Here is an 18,852-nt window from a genome sequence, read left to right on the forward strand (position 1 = left end):
GCGGAGGTTTGCATGGTAGCCTGCAGCTCCAGGAAACGGCAGCTTGCATTTCGAGAGCCCATTTGCCTCAGCAGACTTGCTCCACCATGGAGCTCCCAGCCACCCCAGCTCTCCGGCTTGTTTGCACTGCCGGAGTCCCTGTCTCCAGTTATCATGTCTTTTGCCACACCCAGCTCTGTCCTTTGGCCAAGCCACACACATGGAACAGCTTCCATCTCCTCCTCAGCAAGGCCTGCCCTTTCCCAAGGGCTCAGGGACTTCGCTCCTCTGAATTCCCTCCAATTTGTCTCCATCACCCCCGCACTCAGGGACGTTCAGCTGCACAGTGGCCTCAGAGGAGAGGCGGGAAGCTTGGGGGCTGCAACAGGCTGGCCTGCTCTCCAGGCTACACTGACACCAGGGAGGGGAGGACTCTTCCTGTGTCTCTCATCCTCCCTCATTCCTTCAGGCTTTGCAGGGGCTGAGGTGGTGGAGGTTGGGTGGTCACCTCAGTTCTGTCAAAGAATGTCTCTGAGCAGCTCCGATGTGGGAAACCAAAGGGGTCTGACTTGGTGCCTCCCCAAGAGGGTCTGGCAGACCAGTAAAGGAGTCATAGTACTAATAATAGCAACGATAACACAGTGACAGCACTTCCTCTGTGGCAGGCACTTCCATGAGCACTGCACACAGATTAATCATTTCCTCTTCACTAGAGCCCTATGAGGCAGTAACTGTTGCAATTTCCATTTTAGAGGTGAAGAAACTGAGGCTCAAGAAGTTATGGACATTATCTTAGGAACTAGGGAATGACAGAGCTAGGACTCCGTATCCTGAGCTCTTAACTGCTACATAAAACCTGGCCAGAAAGCTCAGCAAAAGCTTACAGGAGAAACGTATATTTCCAACAGGGTGGCTCTGGGAAGGCTTCCTGGCAGAGGGAGCATTTTCAAAGAGCCTTGTAGGAAACTTGAACAGCAGAGAGATGGGAGGACATGCGAAGTGAAGATAATAGTAGGAGCAAGGAACCGGGAGTAGGACATTGTAAATCAGGTTCAGAGAAGGCAAGGAGCTCAGCATGGCAAGGACTGGGAGGCAGGGTTGGGAAGGTGATGGGTCCTCTGGTGGTCGGCTTCGAGGAGGTAGACCCACATGAGAGCCTGGTTTGAAATCTTCCTGATGTTGTGGGGAGAGGCTACAAGAATTGTCAGGCAAGACACGGCCCTGTTCTGTTCTGTGGTGGCAGCTGTGAGATGATGTGGGAGGCTAGTGAGGGTGCAGGACACTGTGGAGGGGAAGCAGCTGGATCGGGTGGACAATTTGGTTTAAGACATGGGGAGCCTGAGGTACCTGGGGGGAATCCAGCAATGACCCCCGTTTGGGAGAGCACAGAGAGCCCTGCGTGTCTCCAGAGCAGAGTTCATGACTTCAAAGGACACGAGATGGTGCTGCCAATGAATCCCTGAGTACCGAATTAGTTAGTTAGGACTTGACCCTGCAGGCAACGGGGAGCCCTTCAAAGGTTTTGAGCAAGGAATCAGTGCAATCAGGTCTGCATTTTCTCTGGTGATATTATCACTATTATCAATGTCGATGACAGGTAGTGAGAAGAGGCTCCTTTGGAAGGAGGCCTTAGGATAGACAGTGGGCATGAGAAAGAGGGCACAGATGTGAGACATTTTAACAGTAGACAGAGTGGGACCTGGAGAGGGAAGGAAGGTAAAAAGAGTAAGTGACATATCTGCCACATGGAGAAGGAGCAAGCAAGAAAGTGGGGCCAGGCAGAGGGAGGCAGGTGCCCACCAAGGATGCAGCAGGGAGAAATGGGGTGGCTGGCAGCCAGGGGGAGAAGTGAGAGCAGGGCCTGTTGCTTCTTCTGCACTCGTCTGCTCCCCTGGAGGCCCTGGCCACAGTCCTTTGTTTGAGGACAGAAGAAATGCTTCCAAAGGCAGCGCCTCCCTCCTGCCACAGATTATAAATCTCCAGGGCCAGACACCGACACACACACCTGCCGCAGGCCTGGGCTTGGCAGCTGGGCCGCCAGGGTAGGGGCCAGGGCTTTCTAAGGACGGGAGGCTTTCCAGGCTCTGTTTCCAAAGGAATTCCCGGCTGTGAAACACCAGAAAGGAGGGGGAGAGGAGCCCACGCATCCTTGAGCAGGGCCCAGCACTTCGGGGGGGTGCATGTCGTAGGGCGAGGGGCCAGAAAATGGAATAAATGGAGGGAGGGGTTCATGAAAGGGAGCAGGGCCTGGCTGGGGAGCAAGGCAGGAAGGGGTGCACAGGAGGGTGAGGGCCAGGAATCCAGAACAGAAGAGATTCCTTTGGGCCTCAGGCCTCTGATGTGACATGTGCTTTCCCCAGGGCTCAGGGTTGCCAGAGTCACAGGGAGGCACTGTAGTCAGTTATAGTCAGCGCGGGGCCAAAGTAATGGCCGGCACTTCCTCCATGCAAACATAGACTGAGGTCAGGTCAGAGCTGGAAGAACCTTGGCAAATGCTTGTGTCCAATCTCAACATCTGACAGCTGGGACAGCAAGGAACTCAGAGAGGGAAATCAGCTGCACGACATGACGCAGCCAGGCTGTGGCAGAGCTGGGATCACAACCCAGGCCTTTAACACCTGGGCCCAGGCTTTCTGGCACTAAACTCTGCCTCTTAACAACGGAACATGACAATAGAGATCGATATATCTTGGAATTCGTCTGTCTCCACATGGAGAGGAATCCTCCCACCTCTAACTTTCCAGGGACATAGAGGACAGAGGGAGGACTGTAGCAGCAGTAATTGCCAGGGCAATCAGACTGTGATCATTTGTGGGGAATTGGACATGGGGAGCTTGGGACAAGTGTGGACAGAGGCCAAGAGGTAATTCTAAGGGGGTAGAAAGAAAGTGTTGTAGTCATTGAGAGGAACAGGGCCACCAAACTGGAAGACTGTAGGTTGAATGGCTGTTGAGGATGGTTCTTAGCTGGAGAAGAAAAGAGGAGAGGGCAGGGGATGGGGACTTGGAGGACAAGGTGACTAGGAGTCTTTAGAAGAGTGACAGTTGTTTCAGGCGGTACCTGTAAAAAGACCACATGAGACTGCGTCTCTGGTAGCTTGATCTGATCTGAACTGCAGAAAACTGTGCAGAGGTGCAGACAGAAAGACTCTGGCTTCCTCAGAGGCCATGGAGTTGGGAGAGAGACACTAGTTGGCCGCATTCTGGGGACTGTCTTTGGATGAAACTCTTCTGGGATGAAAGTTTGTAATTGGGCCAGAACTGGGCAGGCGATAGTGTCTGTACACTCTCGTTGGCTCTGACAGACTGTGGGAGCTGCAAGCGGGGGTTAGAAGCCCGGACCCTGTTTGGCGCATGCATAAGAAATTGGCACTCATGTTGCATGCCTATGCCCTCTCTCTCACAACGGAACATGACAATAGAGATCGATATATCTTGGGATTCGTGCTCTCTGTGTAGGGAACACCTGCATGCTCTCTGGACAGGGAGAAACCTCCTGGCCTTGGGTGTCGAAGGCTGCAATGCCACTAGGACAGCATTAGCCCAGAGCCACAGAGCCTGCCCTGGGCCACACTACACAGGTCCATCAGTGACCTGGCATCCCAGACCCTGTTTCTGCCATTCATGCCACACTGAGGGTGGGAAGATTTCCTACCTACCTCAACGATAGGTCAAACTAAATAGTACCCCAGCCTTCCTTGCTGCCCCCCAATGGTCTCTGACAGAGAACTTTTGGGCCATTTTGTTGGCTCCTAGAACAAGCTCTGTGCTATAGCACATGACCACTCTGTCTGCCAAGGTCACCCTGATCCTCATGTGGCCTTTTTCTGTTTTTCCCTGTACTTGGCTCCAGGCCTCTGCAGCAAGCCTACCACCCAGACCCTTCCACTTCCCAGAGGGGTTTCCCTTGGGAGCTGCCAGTTCTTACGCATTTTCTATTCTCTCTGCTACAGCTTGTCTTTCTGATGCCCTGGTACATACAGGAGGCTCTGATGCAGTTTGGTGGTGGAGTAACTGAGACAGAAATCAGATTGGATATCTCCTGACCCCCTGCCCTTGAATGTTGGCAGCCAAAAGATTATTAAGATACCAAGAGGTTACCAGACTGCCTGCCCTTGGCATATATGCTATCCATGAGGGTGGTAGTGGTTAGGCCTGATCCAGAGGATGATGGTATTGGGACAGGTGGTGGAATGGGAGAGTAGGGCAAACCACAGAACAACTTACCATCTTACGGTGACTGATAAGAGCAAAGACAGAGCCTCCTTGATTCCGATGCTTTGTTTGCAGGCTGCCAAGCCGGTCCCAAGGTTATACTCATAGTTGGAGGGGACCATAAGCTAGCCGGTTAACCTGCTTGAAGAAGCATCTACAGTGCTTTGGGAAAAATAACAATATGGCCTTTCTGTTTCTCCTCCTCCTTTCTTTTTCTCCTTCTCATTTTACCTGTCCTCTAGTTCTTTATGTGACAATTTTCTGGCCCTCCTCTAAAATGGAAAAAAAAATGGCCACCGACCTAGGCTGAAGAGGGTAAGACCTGTCCTTCTTGTGAACTGGCTGTCCCATAGGGCCCAGGATCAAGGCAGGGGTGATGGAAAGGGGTCCCTTTGCTTCCCTGTAGGAAAAGCTTACACAGCTGACCGTATCTCAGATATAGTGGAAGTAACTATCTGGACCCTGCTGAGGCCCCAAGGACAGATGAACACCATGCTGGTTTGTACAGGTACGCACTTGTCCAGAAACAGAGAGATGCAGTCACTGGTAGCCCAGGTTACCTGTCAGGCCCGGGCTAGGCCAGGGGCATTTCAGTGCCAGCTTCAAGCGTGTGGGTCCTTCCTCAGGAGTCTGTGATAAGGAAAGTTCTCTAGAGACAGAAGCCTAGCCCATTCTCTCCCCTGATCTTGACAGTAAGGGAAAACTTTCAGCCAAACACTTCTGCACTGATAAAGTCCTCCAAAAGCCATCATATCCATCCCCCAGCCTCCAGACTAGAAAACTTTTCTCCCAACCCAGTAGACAACCCTGTCCTGCCATGCTCACACATTCTGGTCTCAAGAAAGGCATCCCGAGGCTCAGGCTCCAGCTGTACTGGCTGTGGGCTGTTGCTTCAGCCACCTTCACAGAAGACTTGGAAGCCATGGCTTAGCCGGTGGGACATCTAGGGGCCCAGGGCCCCTCTGCTGCTGAGGATTACTGCAGAGTAGGGTCTTTAATGCTTTGGGGAAGTGCCCCGGCTTTTCTGGCAGCCTGCCTGCATCTGAATTTCTAAGCAGAGCCGGGGGCCTGGCCTCAGGAGCAACCCAAGGCCTTCTGAGAGCTGAAGAGTAGAGCAGCCCCAATCAGCCTTTGGCTGCCTTGCTTCCTGCAGGTGGAAAAATCATCCTATTTATCCCCAAATGGATTTGTCTACTCAAACAACAAACAGACACAGAAACACACATGCAGTCAAAGGCACATGTGCAAAAACCAGATCTACAGACATACATAGAATCTCTCTCTCTCTCTCTCTCTCACTTTCTTTTACTCTGTGTCTCTATCTCTGGCTCTGTCTCTCACTCCTTCTCCTTCGAACCCTTTCTCTCACTCACCCTTTCCCAAGGCCCCCTCCTTCCTGTAGTGTAGCATTTATCAAAGTGGCCTGACCTCATGTTGTAAAAATATACAGCATGGAACGAAATCCACCTTAAACTCTCTTGTAAATATATTAAAATAATAGGAATTCTCATCTGCCTGATTGAATTTGCTGCTTGATATTAGAAGCATGCCAGGCCCTTCTGGGCTGAGTCTGGGGCAGGGAGGGGCTGGGATTCCCTGCCTGACTCCTCTCTGCTGGCCAACAGTTCCACTCCCTTGAGTGGGTGCGGCCGTGCTGAGAGAGTGGGGGCTGCATTCTGGCCAAGAAGCCTTGGACAGCCACCTCAGCCAGCAGCCAGTGCACTCCACCGAGCAAATGCAGATAAAAGCCGTGGCTCCTCTGGCCCACACAGCACCTAACCTAATCTTGCCTGGGAGCCATGAGTCTCTGCCCCACTTCAGTTTGCACCAGGGCTCACAAGCCATCCTGTAGTTACTCCCAAGCTTTGTTAGCACCTGCCTCCATGCGCCAAGGGATCAGAAGCTCCTTGAGGTCAGAGGCCATATCTTTTATTTTTGATTTTTTTTTTGTATCCAAATAAGACTGGTACACTGTAAAAGCCTGGGGATATATTAGTTCAATATCTGGGCAATCACTGCCCTGGCTCAGGTTATCCCGGACCTCCTCCTTCCTAGCACAGCAAACGATACAACTAGCTAAATAGTAGACTCTGCCTTTCAGACTACAGCATCTGCCTTATCCTGGCTTGCTCAGGACTTAGATATGAGGCTGCTGGCTCCTTGGAGCAATACTTGGCAAACAGAGAAGGGGTCTGGCCGGCAGTAAGAAGAGCTTCCAAGTAGGAAAATTTGGTGCCAATGAGCAGAAACTGAGTCAACGTTGGGCCCTGAGGTTCCAAAATGGAAATAGTCACTGGATAGTAATCATATGGGGAATGCTGCTGTTAGGAGTATGCTATAGGTAGTTGAATCTAATGCCTGGGGGAAAAGCAGTCATCATCTATGGAGGGCTCCCTTTGTTTGTAGTGTTTGCTAATTACTGTGGTGTAAATACTCCTACAGTGGCTGAATTCAAGCTATCAACATGATATCACTGAACATGGATATGCACCAGTAGTGATTGTGAGCCACTGTGAGCCTTCCCCTTGTCTGGGGGTCAGCATCAGGAGTTTAGTTCTTGGAAAGGGACTGGCTAGATGCTAAGTAGAGCAAAAAAGAGCAGGGCCAAGAGAACCAAGGAATGCAGGGCGGGGAAAGCTCCAATGCCAGAGGTGACCTGGGAGTCCCATCAGTGGGCAGTACTGGGAAGAAAATAAAGGTGAATGGCAGCAGATGGAGGATGAGTGGTGACTGAGGCTACGTAACTCAGATAGCCTCTGCCAAGACTGGCTTGGAGAACTGGCCAGTGATTCGATATTTGCAGAGGCAGGAGAAAATAAATGAATGGGTTTGGGAGGGTTGTGGAAAGATGCTCATAGTTCTGATCCTTAAAATAATAGCACACTTTTATGCAGTGCTTCTCCTGTGTCAGGCCCTGCACCGCATTTGGCATGTATCAATTCCTTTGATCCTCTAAATCACAGTGAAGTAAGTTATCATTATTACCCCTAGGTTTACAGATAAGGAGAATAAGACACAGACAGGTCAAGTAACTGTCCCATGTCACATGGCAGTCTGGCTCCAGTCTACTTTTAATTCCAGTCTACTTTAGCTGTAGTTGTGTAATTGAATCTTCTCAAAGTAGACATCTTGCCTGAGCCCATAGAACTCAACCAAGCTCTCTGGCCTGGTTAACTGCTTCTAAAATATTTCCTGTCACCCATCTCCCTACTACCTACCTATCAAAAAAGGCAGTTGTTCCTGGCCTCTCTGGGCTCATGGCCACCCATGCCCCCGCAGACTCAGTTCTCAGTTTTCTTTTTTATGATGATGGGACGTACGATAATGATATGTATGTGTTGAGGTGAAGGGTGGCTAAGCATGGCTGGTCTTTAGAAGAGGGAGGAAACTTTGTCTGAGAGGAAGAAAAGGGGGAGGATAAAGAGGAAGGTGGAAGAAAGGGAGTAGAGAGACAGAGAGAGGTCAAGTAGAGGGGGTGGCACCTCCAAGCCTGGACTTGGCAAAACCTGGTCTGTGAGCATTGCTGTGACCACTGCACACACTCTGGGCAGCACAAGGTATAACTTGCTACTAAAGTGTAAACAGAAAGAGAGGATGTGGGCTTTGTGGGTGGCTATGGAGTTAGTTATCACTTATAGTGTGTGTGTGTGTGCGCGCGCGCGCGCGCGCGCGCATGCGTGAGCACAGAGCTGCTTACACACCCATGGTCAAAAAAATGACTGTAGCCATGTGTGATCATCTAGGTACATTCGTGTGATCTGTGACTATGTGTGAGAAACAGTGACATCCTTGACTCCTGGAATTTCCCTGGACCTCTGGAAAACCCCGGCAGAGAGGCTTGGCAAGGGCTGCAGTGAAGCTCAGAGAGGGTGCTGAGCGGGCCAGACGGCCTCAAGAAGAGGCTTCCCTATGGACTGAGGTCATCGGCCCTCCTTCTGCCCTTTCCAGCTGCAAATCCTCAGCCTCCTGCAAATGTTTGAAGAATGGGGAGGCATTTCCACTGAGCCTTACTCTGCAAAGGGAAGAGGCAGGGCACTGAGGACAAGCTTGTGAGGAAGCACCTGGGGTGAACACCTGGCTTGACCCATCCTGAGCTGTCGCCATTATTGCCAGTGGCCTCAAGAGCATTTCCAATGGACCAACTCCCTCACATTGTGGAGCCTCAGTCTCCTAAAGTGGCCAGTGCTTTACTTCAAGAGAGAGTGGGGGAGGTCTGAGGGCAATAAAGTAGGAGTGTCATCTACCCTACAGAGATAAGGGAAGGAGGTCACCTATGTGAACGCATGTGGCACAGCCCAGGTCATGCTCACTCCCTCTTTCTCCTTCTTTGTAGCCGGACACTGAGGACAACCTCCTCTCAAGTCCAGGATGTGGGCATCGATAAACACTCTCTCTCTCTCTCTCTCTCTCTCTCTCTCTCTCTCTCAACAAAAAGGATTAAGAAGGGCCTTTTTTCTCCTGCTTGAGCCCTCACTGGACTCTCCTTGATTTGTTTACCTGTCAGCAGATGAATGACGAACTCTGAACACAATGGCTAAGTAAAAACCTTCCTCATTTACACCCACTGGCTCAGGTTAACGCAGCATCTCTTGTCCACATGCCTCAAAAATCAGTGGGTACAGATAACACCTCTTCTGACATTTTGGCAGTACAAGAATTTTAAAAGTATACCCAGAATTTCATGCCACAGAAAGCTTGAGATATTTCATCCCCCAAATCTAGATACCATATGTATACATTGAAGCAGGACTTCATAGAAAAGGCTGGTTTGGGGATGCAGATTCCCTCCTAGTCCCCTTTTCTCTTTCAAGCCCACTGGTACTAGGGGCACTTTGTCCTATAGCTTATGTGAGATTTGACGATTTTTTTAGAAACTAAGCTAGGATGGAGGGCAAAGCCAGGAGGCAACAATTGGGAGTCTCAATGCAAATAGTCTCAATGAGCCCCAAGGTCTTGAGCCCTGCCTCTGCCACTTACTATCTGTACGACTGTGGGTAAGGACTTTAACCTCTTTGGGCCTCAATTTCCCCATCCGAGACATGAGGGTCTGGGCTGTTGTGGGTATCAAGTGAGCTGTTGCACGGGGAGCGTTTTGCAGATTGCGAACAGCACGTACATGCAAGACAAAACCAGCATCGGTGTGGGGCACGCAGTTACACATGTTAGCTCTCTCTCTGGACCATGAATCCTTGTGACAGGGCTGGATTTCCTGTTCATCTTTGCACTCCCCAGCTGCTTAGCACTGGGCGTGGCAGAATGCTGGAGCTCTGGCAGTGCTTAGTGACCCAATAGATAGATAGTCTTATCGGAGTCCTCAGAACAACCCAATGAGATTGCTGCCATCTCCCACTTTACAGAGTAGCAAAACTTCAGGCCACTCTTGGCTTGAGCTAGATGTCACCCATGGCTTGAGCTGGCTCCCAGATGTTCTGTTCTCAGAAGTGACCTTGAATTTCTGAGCCTGCTAGTAGTGGGCAGTACTGCCTCTGGTGAACATGCGTGATGTGGGACTAGGGGATGATGAGATGTTTGGAGAGCAGAAAGCATGGGAATGGGTGACTGCTGAGAATATCCAAGAGAGGCCCTTTGGCCTTCTTTGGTTACTTACTGTATCTAAAGATTCTTACTCTGAGGAAGTTCTTCCTGGTGTCTACCCTAAGTTCTTGCTGCTATCTAAGCTCATTCTTTCTAGTTTTGTTGGCCTCGGGTCTTTTATACAACTTCTCACTGTACTAGCCAGCAACGCTCCTCTACTGCTGGTCTCAGAGTGCTATGACCATCATATGTTTGTTTCTTAAGTTTCCGTGATTCCTTTTCAGCCACAGTCCCCAGAGCCATGTCACTCCTTCCAGTTCTGTACTTCCATTTGCCTTTCCAAAGCCCAATTTACATTATAATTATACTTGTCTAGTCAGGCAGAGGGACTCCACACAGATTTGGGAGAGAACTTTGGCCAACTGCAAGAAATGGCAATCATATCTCACTGGGCCTTACCCCCCTAGCACTAAGGTTTTTCTTAGTTTCTTAGAGTGATCTGACGTGGCCATAGCTTTCTTCTCATTCTTGCCCTATCCCCAGGTAGGCAATATGTCTGGGCCCTGTCATGGCCTGCTTCTCCTTGACCCCTTCACTAACCTCTCTAATCTACAGGGCCAACTCCACTTACTAGGTACTCACCTGATACTCCATTCCCTTCCTGACTCCAGTCAAGTGCAATATAAAGAACATGACTTTTTGTCCATCTATTTAGCAAAATTAAGAAAAAAACATAGTGGCCAATGCTGGAGAGGTTGCAATGAGATGGGCTTCTCTGCCTGAGGGACCTGGCAAAGGCCTGGGCCAGGTGTGCTGGGCTCTAAGGTATCTGGGAAGGAGGGAGGTGGTCTCTCCCACCCCAGGCCAGGCCAGCCACTTTGCTGCTGCTGCTTTCATAGGTGGATGCTGGATTTTCTGCCTCATAAAGTTGTCCTCCAAGTCACTCTGGACCCAGCGTGTGGCTGGGCCCTGGCAGCCAACTGGCCTGCTCAGTGGCCTCGGAGAAAGGGGGCAGCTAGGGGAGCCTGACAAGCCTTCTTTCTTCAGGCTGAAACACTCTCAAAACCAGAATTTGAAGCACCCTCCTTCACTGTCACGCCTACCCATGTCCTCAGCCTGGTATAATGTCCCCTATATGAGCTCGGGAGCCAAAGCGGGATCCTGAGAATAACTACTTCATACAGATGAAGGAGGGTTAGGTGAAGTTGTAAGTGTCAAACCCGGAATGGAACAGCTGGTATTATTATCCTTCCTCTCTTTTCCCCTCCCCCGAGGGCATTCCATTTCAGGTGGGCAGAGTTAGTGGGAAGCAACTACAATGGGCCCAGATTGAGCATTCCCTATGGCCCATATTCCAGGCATGTTAGAACTTGACAAGAACTAATCAATAGGTTTCCCTCCGGTGCCCAGTTGGTGCAACTGGCACAAGGTCAGGAGGGGTTGGAACCCAGATCTGGTTTCCCCAAGCCCACGTTTTGCCCTGCACCCCACTGCATCTCAGGGAGGGCGGCCATGTAAAGCAGCCACTCCTTTAAGGTTTATAAAGGGCCACCACTCTGATTGTTTGAGGGAAAGAAGGAGCAAAACAGTCATTGGATGCTTGTAGCCCCGAAGTCCTTCCCACGTTGTGCTTGGAGAGACTCCCCTTCTCCCAGTGCCTGGACTTCCATGGCTGTGAGACTATCACTGTGGACAGAAACTGGGCCTGAGTTCTGGGCCCTGCTGGGCAGTGACCAATCCATACATTTTGAGTAAACAAGGAGGCCCCTTCTAGCTTGGCCTGGAGGAACCAAATGGCCTGAGCATTCAGGTAGGCATGAAAGGGGGAATCTGTTCAGGTCAAATCAAGAAGGATAGATACTTCTTGGGTGGCTGGGTAAGGCCTTTGGTGGCCTGTGCTGAGGGTAGCAACAAGGTGGAGTACCTAGGAAGGAAGGTGATCCTGACCTGGAGTAGGGCTCCCCTGAGGTCCCAGGGCCACTGGGCTGTGAGGGAGCTGGGGCTCCTGTGTCTGGCTCAACTGCCCTCCAAGGCACTCTCACTCAGCCTCAGCCTCCCTTGGCGCCTGCTCAGAGCCTGGCCAGGCATTCCTGTGCCTTGGATAGCAGCCAGGGCACTGAGAAGAGGAGCAGGAGAGAAGTGGCCTGGGGGTCGTTACTGAAGGAAGGCAATTCCGGGGTTCTTTGGTGCCCAACCTCAGAGGATGCCATTGTCTGCTGCTCTTGGCTGGCGGTAGGGCCTAAAGTCTTCTTCAGCCCACCCAGCGTTGGTTTCCAGTGTGAGCGTGGGGTGTGTGTGTTTGTGTGTGTCTATCTGTTTGTATATGTGTGTGGGGACACAGAACCCAGAGGACCATCTGTGTGTATGGCTACGTGCACATGTATACAGTCATGTAGGTACACAGAGAGTTGGAAGGGCGGGGGTTGTGAGTGTATGTGTGTCTTTGTGCATATTTCTTAAACAGTGAGAAGAGGAGGAAGAGAGACAAAAGCCTTAAGTGACTCCGGCTTTTGGAGGAGCCAGCCCGGTGTGGTGGGTGTAGGGAGCAGAGCAGGCCGGCCTGGGGCCTGATTGGAACCAGACTTGGCAAGGAGGGGCTGTAAATGTTTTTTTGCTGCCTGTCCTGAGAAATTTATGTCACACCCACTCCATCATCCTGGCGAGGGCAGCCTCTCCCAGCTGCCTGTGGTTCTGGGCCTTCCAGTGCAACGAGCAACCACTATGGGGGTCCCTTGAGCCTCCTCCGGTCCCATAATGGCCTGAGGCTGACAGGGATGAGCCATAGGTGCATGAGGAGGAAGAGAAGGGAACTTGGCCCCCAAGTGGCCTTCTTTCCCACAGAGTCTGGAAGGGGGAGGGGCAGGCTTTATGGAAGTATAGGGAGGAGGGAAAGGCAGGAGCAGGGCTGTACTCTGTTCAGAATATCTTCCCTGCCTTCTCCTCTTAATAGGGGGGCGGGGTTAAGGACTGAGGGCAGATGGGAAAGGACAAGATGACCCATAAAGTAGGCTTCAGAGACCATTTGTGATACAAATGAAACTGAAGCCCAGGGAGGGGAAGGGACTTGCCCAAGGTCACATACTGAGAAAGCCAATGGAAGTCTCTGCGCACCCTGCTCATTGTGGCCTTTCACCCCACCTCCAAGCTGGAGACCCTTCCCAACCTAGAATTAGGCCCTCTCTTTTTCTGAACATGTGGCTCCATCCCTAAAATCCTTCCCTTGTTTCCATTTTTTCTTACAATAAAGGCAAGACTCCTGGGCATGAATTACAGGGTCTGCTCTGGTCTGGTCATCTACATCTTCTGCCAAGCTCCATCCTCGCCACCTGGGCTTTTGCACACGGTGTGCTCTCTGCCTTGGGATGATTTTCTCTCCCTTTTTTGTTATTTGACTCCTACTTGAACACACAGCTCAAGTGCCTCTTCCTCATGGAAACTTTCTGTATCTTCCTGGCTAGGACATGTTTCCTAATTTTTCTCTCTCTTGGCACTGTGGACCTCTCCTGCACAGCAGTACTCACTACTGCAATTTTGCTTTTGTTATGTGCTTTTTAATTAATTGCCACCTTCCCTGCCATACTCGAAACTCCATGACGGCAGACACCACAGCTGCTTTTGCTCACTGATGCTGTCCTAGTGTTCAGCCTAGACCTGGCAAATAATCAACAATGACAAGGACATGAGGAACTAATATTTGAGGTGTACCATGTACCAGGCACTCTTTAACTGCTTTACTTGGAATAACACATTTAATCGTCATAAACTCTATGAGTTAAGTTACTATTGTTAAAGAGAAAAGCACAGGCCAAAATGGAGTCACTTGTGCTAAAGGCCATGATACAAAGTAGCAAAGGTATGATTTGAACCCAAGCAGTCCATGTTCTTAACCGCTATCACTATATGTGCTTGATCCTAAATATTTGTTGACTGGATACTTTTGTTTGTCCCCTACCTCCAACCATGAAGGAGGTGCCAGCCTCTGAGCACCTCCCTCAATCTTAGGGTGACCCCTACATGCAGTGCTCACATCTGTGTGCTTCCTTGGATGATGTGAGAAGGTCTTAGGGATGGGAGATGCCCCTGAGTTTAGAGAGATACATTTTCATTCTTAAATGCTGGTTCTTGTCATTACATCTCAGTCACAGTACACGAACTTGCTCTCACCTACCCCAGGCTCAACCGTCTGCCAGCTGTGTGCCAAGTCAGTTCATCTCCCAGGCCCAGTTTCCCCTTCTGTGAAAGATTTATGCTCAGTACTGCAAGGTAGGACTATGAGGATCCAGCGAGTTTGTCTCCATTGGGCTCTGGAGCTAGAAGCTATGAAAAGAGAGTTTCTGTTATATTATAACTTACTAATAATGATACAAGTGATAATTAATATCGGTCTTGTGTTTGGCAGTAATAGTAAGTGTTAAGTGTGCCCCCTTCTCAACCCTGCCACCACCCTGTTCCTCCTGCCCTCACTGCCTGCCTTGTCACCCGTATCACACCCAGGACAGGCTTTGGGCTGGTCAATAATGCCCAGCTTTGCATGGGGGAGAGTCACATCTCTGTCTCCCACTGCTTCACCTCTCTATCAGTCCTCCATTGGCCTTACTCCTTCTCTGCCAGGCCAAGGGCAGGAACACAGTGCTCCACCAGCCCCCCAGGGCCCACAAGCCATGCGCCTTCCCACCATGGCATCTTGGCACCATGGCTGAATCTATGGCTCTTGGTGGGGGGTGGCTATGGGTTGGGAGACCACAGAGAGAGGAGGGTTGCAAAAGCTGTGCCTCGCTTTCCCAGTGGCCTCCTGGGGGCCAATGAATGCACGGAGCCCCAGCCAGGGGTGGGGGTGGGGACGGCCAGCATGTTTTCATTTTGCTCTGTTTGTTTTCTGTTTAGATCGACTGCTCAGTTCTGGTTTGGGCTTCTGAGGGCTGATGGGCTTTGGCAGGTAAGGATTTCTGGGGCCACCCGTCTCTGCCTTCTACAGGGCTGTGGGCTAAGCTCCTGGCAGCCCCTGAGGGAGCTGGAAGTCCAGCCTGCTCTACTTACTTGCCAGCCCCTTTCTTTCCATTTTTCTCTTTTCTCTTTCCCTCTTTTTTTCATTCTTTGTCTTTCTGCATCTCTCTATTTCCTCTCTCACCCCCTTAATCCCGCTCTCCCTTTCTCTCTTTTCTCTTGGAGTTTGTCCCCATCTCTTTTACGCCTCCCTGTGCCTCTTTTATTCAGTAGTTCTTTCCGTCCTGCCATCTCTCCTTTTTCTATTTCTCCTTTTCTTTTTCAAAAGGAGAAAAAGAAATCAAGGCTTGGAGCATTAGGAGGCCTGCTCTGGCCCAGGCTCCCTCATTTACTCTCTCTTGATGACCTTCTGCAAATCCTTCCCTATCTCTGGGCCTCAATTTCCCCATTTATACACCGAAGGCTCTAACTTATGTGACATATGAGAGTGAGGTATGAGATCTAAGCTAGAAAATGTATTGCCCCTTGTAGGGGCTAGGAGGAGGAGATGGATCAGATTCACTCTTCAGGGGGCATGGTCCTGAAATGCAGTCTGGGATGAAGGAGAGGGGGTGGTCAGTGGACCGTCTCCTTGAGCAGTGAAGGTTTATGGGAAAAGACACAGATGGAGGAGCCCCCTGCCCACTGCTGCTAAAATGCAATCTATAGAACCTCAGGAGCAGAGCTGGGGCCTCGGGTCTTAAAAAATAGAAGCACTGCTTCAATAGGGGCAGAAAACAGGGCTAAAGAATGGTGCCCCTGGTCTTGTTTTTTGACCTTCCATCTGCCTTCCATGCAGCCCTGGATCAGGCCAAAGGCTGGGTGACCCTTATCTTCGTGCCCACTTCTCTTCTTATTATGACATTTGCCCACTAGCCTCTAGTGACCCATAGGTAAAGAGTGCAGGCTAAGGACTCTGCACTGTCACAGATCTCTGTGTTACCTTCTCTCCTGGTCCCACAGGCACCTTGATCCCGGTGCTTACCAAACCAAACTCATCCTCCACACCCACCTCTAGGGTTTCTTTCCTTGGTGAATGAACGGAAGTCCTCCCAGGAAGCTTGGTTGGAGGGCCTTAGCTTGGGCTCTTGCTTCCCCATCACTTCCTAGATCTCATCTGTCTCTGAGTCATGTGGGTTCTAGCTCCATGTGGCGCTCCTACCTTCCCCACTGCTGCTGTCACCACCATTTCCTGCCTGGACTCCTGCCACAAACTTCTCCTGCTCTATTCTGCCACCATTTCCAATTCAATTCCTAGGCATTGGGGTAACTTCAAGGTTTGGGCAATTATAAATAAGGCTGTTCTAACTATTTGTGTGCATGTCTTTTGGTAACAGAATTTCTGGGTCATAGGGGAAGCACATGCTCAACTTAAGCAGACACTGCCTCCCAGTATTCCAGAGTGGTTGTACCAATTTACCATCCTACCAGAGGTGCAGGAGGGTTTTTCTTTGATTCTGCCCATTCTGGAGGGTATATGGTGGTATCTCATTATGGCTTTAATTTGCGTTTTCCTTTTGACTAATTCAGTAGAGCACTGTTTCTTTTTTAAAAAATCAATTACTTTATTTTTCTTATGGTGACATCGGTTAACAAAATCCAGTACATTTCAGGTGTTCAATTCAACAATAAGGTGAATATATAGTGTACTGTGTGTTCACTGCCCATAGTTATGTTTCTTTCTGTCATCATGTATTTGACACCTTTTATCCCATTTACCTCCCACCTCCCCATCTACCCTCTGGTAACCACTAGTCTATTGTCCATGTCCATGAATCTCTATTTCTTTGTCCTGTTTGTTTATTGCTTTTAGGTTTATATCCCACATATAAACGATATCATGTGATTTTCTACTTTTTCTCTCTGGCTTATTTCGCTTAGCACAATTGCTCAAGGTCCATCCATGTTGTTGCAAATGGCAGTATTTCATCTCTTATGGCTGTGATATTCCACTGTATATATGTACCACAGCTTCTTTATCCAATCATCTATCGTAAGACACTTCATGGACATGCTTCCATGTCCTGGCCACCGTGAATAATGCTGCTATGAACATCGGTGTGCACATATCTTTTCAGATATGGGTTTTCAATTTTTTAGGATAAATAACCTAGTAGAGGGATTGCTGGATCATATGGTAGATCGATTCTTAGTTTTTTGAGGAACCTACATACTGTTTTCCATAGTGGCTGTACCAATTTTCAGTCCCACCAGCAGAGTAGAACACTGTTTCATATGTTTATTGGCCACAATATTTATCCTATGAAGAGTCTGTCAAAGTCATCAGCACATTTTTCTATTGAGTCACCTAATATATTCTTGATTATGATTTTTTGTCATTTATTTTTATATAGTCCACATTATCAACTTTTTTCTTCATAGATAAAATATGTTTCTCCTATCTTATTTAAGAAATCTTTGTCTACTTCAAGGATACAATGTTGTTCCCCTACATTTTCTTCTGAAGGCTTTGTTGTTTTGCATTTCACATTTATATCTGCAATCCATCTGGAACTGATTTCTGTGTGTGATGTGAGGTAGGGGTCAAGATAATTTTTTTTTCCACACGGCTATCCAACTGACCCAGAACCATTTATTTTTCTAAAAAGTCTCCAATGTACTATACTGTCATTTTTGTCATAAATTGGGTGATTGTATATGTGTGGGTCTCCTTTTGAATTTTCTGTTTTTTTTTTCCATTTGTCAGTTTCTATACCTTTGTGCCAATACCACAATGTCTTAATTACTAAAACTTCCTAGGTCTTGATATCTGTTAGTAAGAATTCTCCAGCTATGGTCTTCTCTGTCAAGATTAAATGGGCTATTCTTGGCCCTTTGCATTCCCATCTGAATTTCAGGACCAATTTGTCAGTTTCCACTGCATAAAAAAAAACTGGGATTTTCAAATGAGATCACGTTGAGTCTGTAGATTAATTTGGGGAGAATTGACATCTTTATAATACTGAGTTTTCTGATCTGTGAATATGGTTTATCTCTTAATTTATTTGTCTTCTTTAACTTCTCTCCATTATGTTTTTTAGTTTTCTGTGTAGACGCCTTCCACATCTTTCACTAGATTTATTCCTAAGTGTTTGATGTTTATGCTATTATAATGGTAGAGTATTTAAAACTTTCTTTCTCTATTGTTTGCTGGTTTATAAAAACACAATGATTTTGCATATTGACCTTATATCCAGTGACCTTTCTAAGTTCATTTATTAATTCTAATAGTTTGTCTATAGATTCTTCTGGACTTTCTATGTACGCAATCATGTCAAATGCAAATGATGGCAATTTTACTTTTTCCTTTCAAATGTTTGATTCCTTTTGCTGGCCTTATTACACTGAGTAGGACCTTCAGTACAACATTGAAAAGAAATGGTGAGAATGGGCATCTTTGTCTTACACCCAATCTCAGTGTATGAAAACTCAGTATTTTACCATTAAGTCTGTCCTTCCTATTCCTAGTGTGCTGAGAGTTTTAGCATGAATGGGCATTGAATTTTGTAAAATACTTTTTATGCATCTGTCATGACTTTTTTCTCCTTTTTCCAGTTAGGTGAATTACAATCTTTGAAATTTTATTCTTAAATCACCGTTGAATTCCCAGATTAAAACTCACTTGGTCATGAATTATCCTTTAATATATTGCTGAATTCCATTCACTAATTTTTGAAATTAAACTTAAAAAAATTTTAATGATAATTGTAGAATTACATGCAGCTGTAAGAAATAATATGGGGAGATCCTGTGTACACTTTACCCGGTTTCTCCCAATAGAAACATCTTGCAAAAATCTGGTACATTATCATAGCTAGGATACTGACATTGACACAGTCAAGATGCAGAACATCCCACAAGGATCCCTCCCGTTGCCCTTTCATAGCCACACCCACTTCCCTCCCACCCCACATCCTCCTTAACCCCTGGCAACCACTAATCTGTTCTCCATTTCCATAATTTTGTCATTTCAAGAACACTCTATAATGAAATCATACAGTATGTAACCATATGGGATTGGCTTTTTCATTGAGCAGAATTCTCTGGAGATTCATCCAAGCTGTTTCATGTGTCAGTAGTTTGTTCCTTTTTGTTACTGAGTAGTATTCTATGGTATGAATGTACCACAGTTTGTTTAACC

The 18,852-nt window shown here is 48.3% G+C and overlaps 1 long non-coding RNA gene across 2 annotated transcripts in view; it reads left to right on the forward strand.

The window, feature by feature from the left end:
* LOC118607781 overlaps positions 1-18,852 on the forward strand; it is a 106,559-nt gene that overhangs the window by 60,252 nt on the left and 27,455 nt on the right. Inside the window, exon 2 of one of the 2 annotated variants that reach the window (XR_004952815.1) lies at positions 14,613-14,664. The exons of the other annotated variant lie outside the window; for it this stretch is intronic. This is a non-coding gene — a long non-coding RNA (uncharacterized LOC118607781). The remainder of the gene's footprint in view (positions 1-14,612; positions 14,665-18,852) is intronic. 2 annotated transcript variants of the gene reach the window in all.

Source organism: Rousettus aegyptiacus, unplaced genomic scaffold, assembly GCF_014176215.1.
Source record: "Rousettus aegyptiacus isolate mRouAeg1 unplaced genomic scaffold, mRouAeg1.p scaffold_m13_p_9, whole genome shotgun sequence".
NCBI classification, from domain to species: Eukaryota; Metazoa; Chordata; class Mammalia; order Chiroptera; family Pteropodidae; genus Rousettus; species Rousettus aegyptiacus.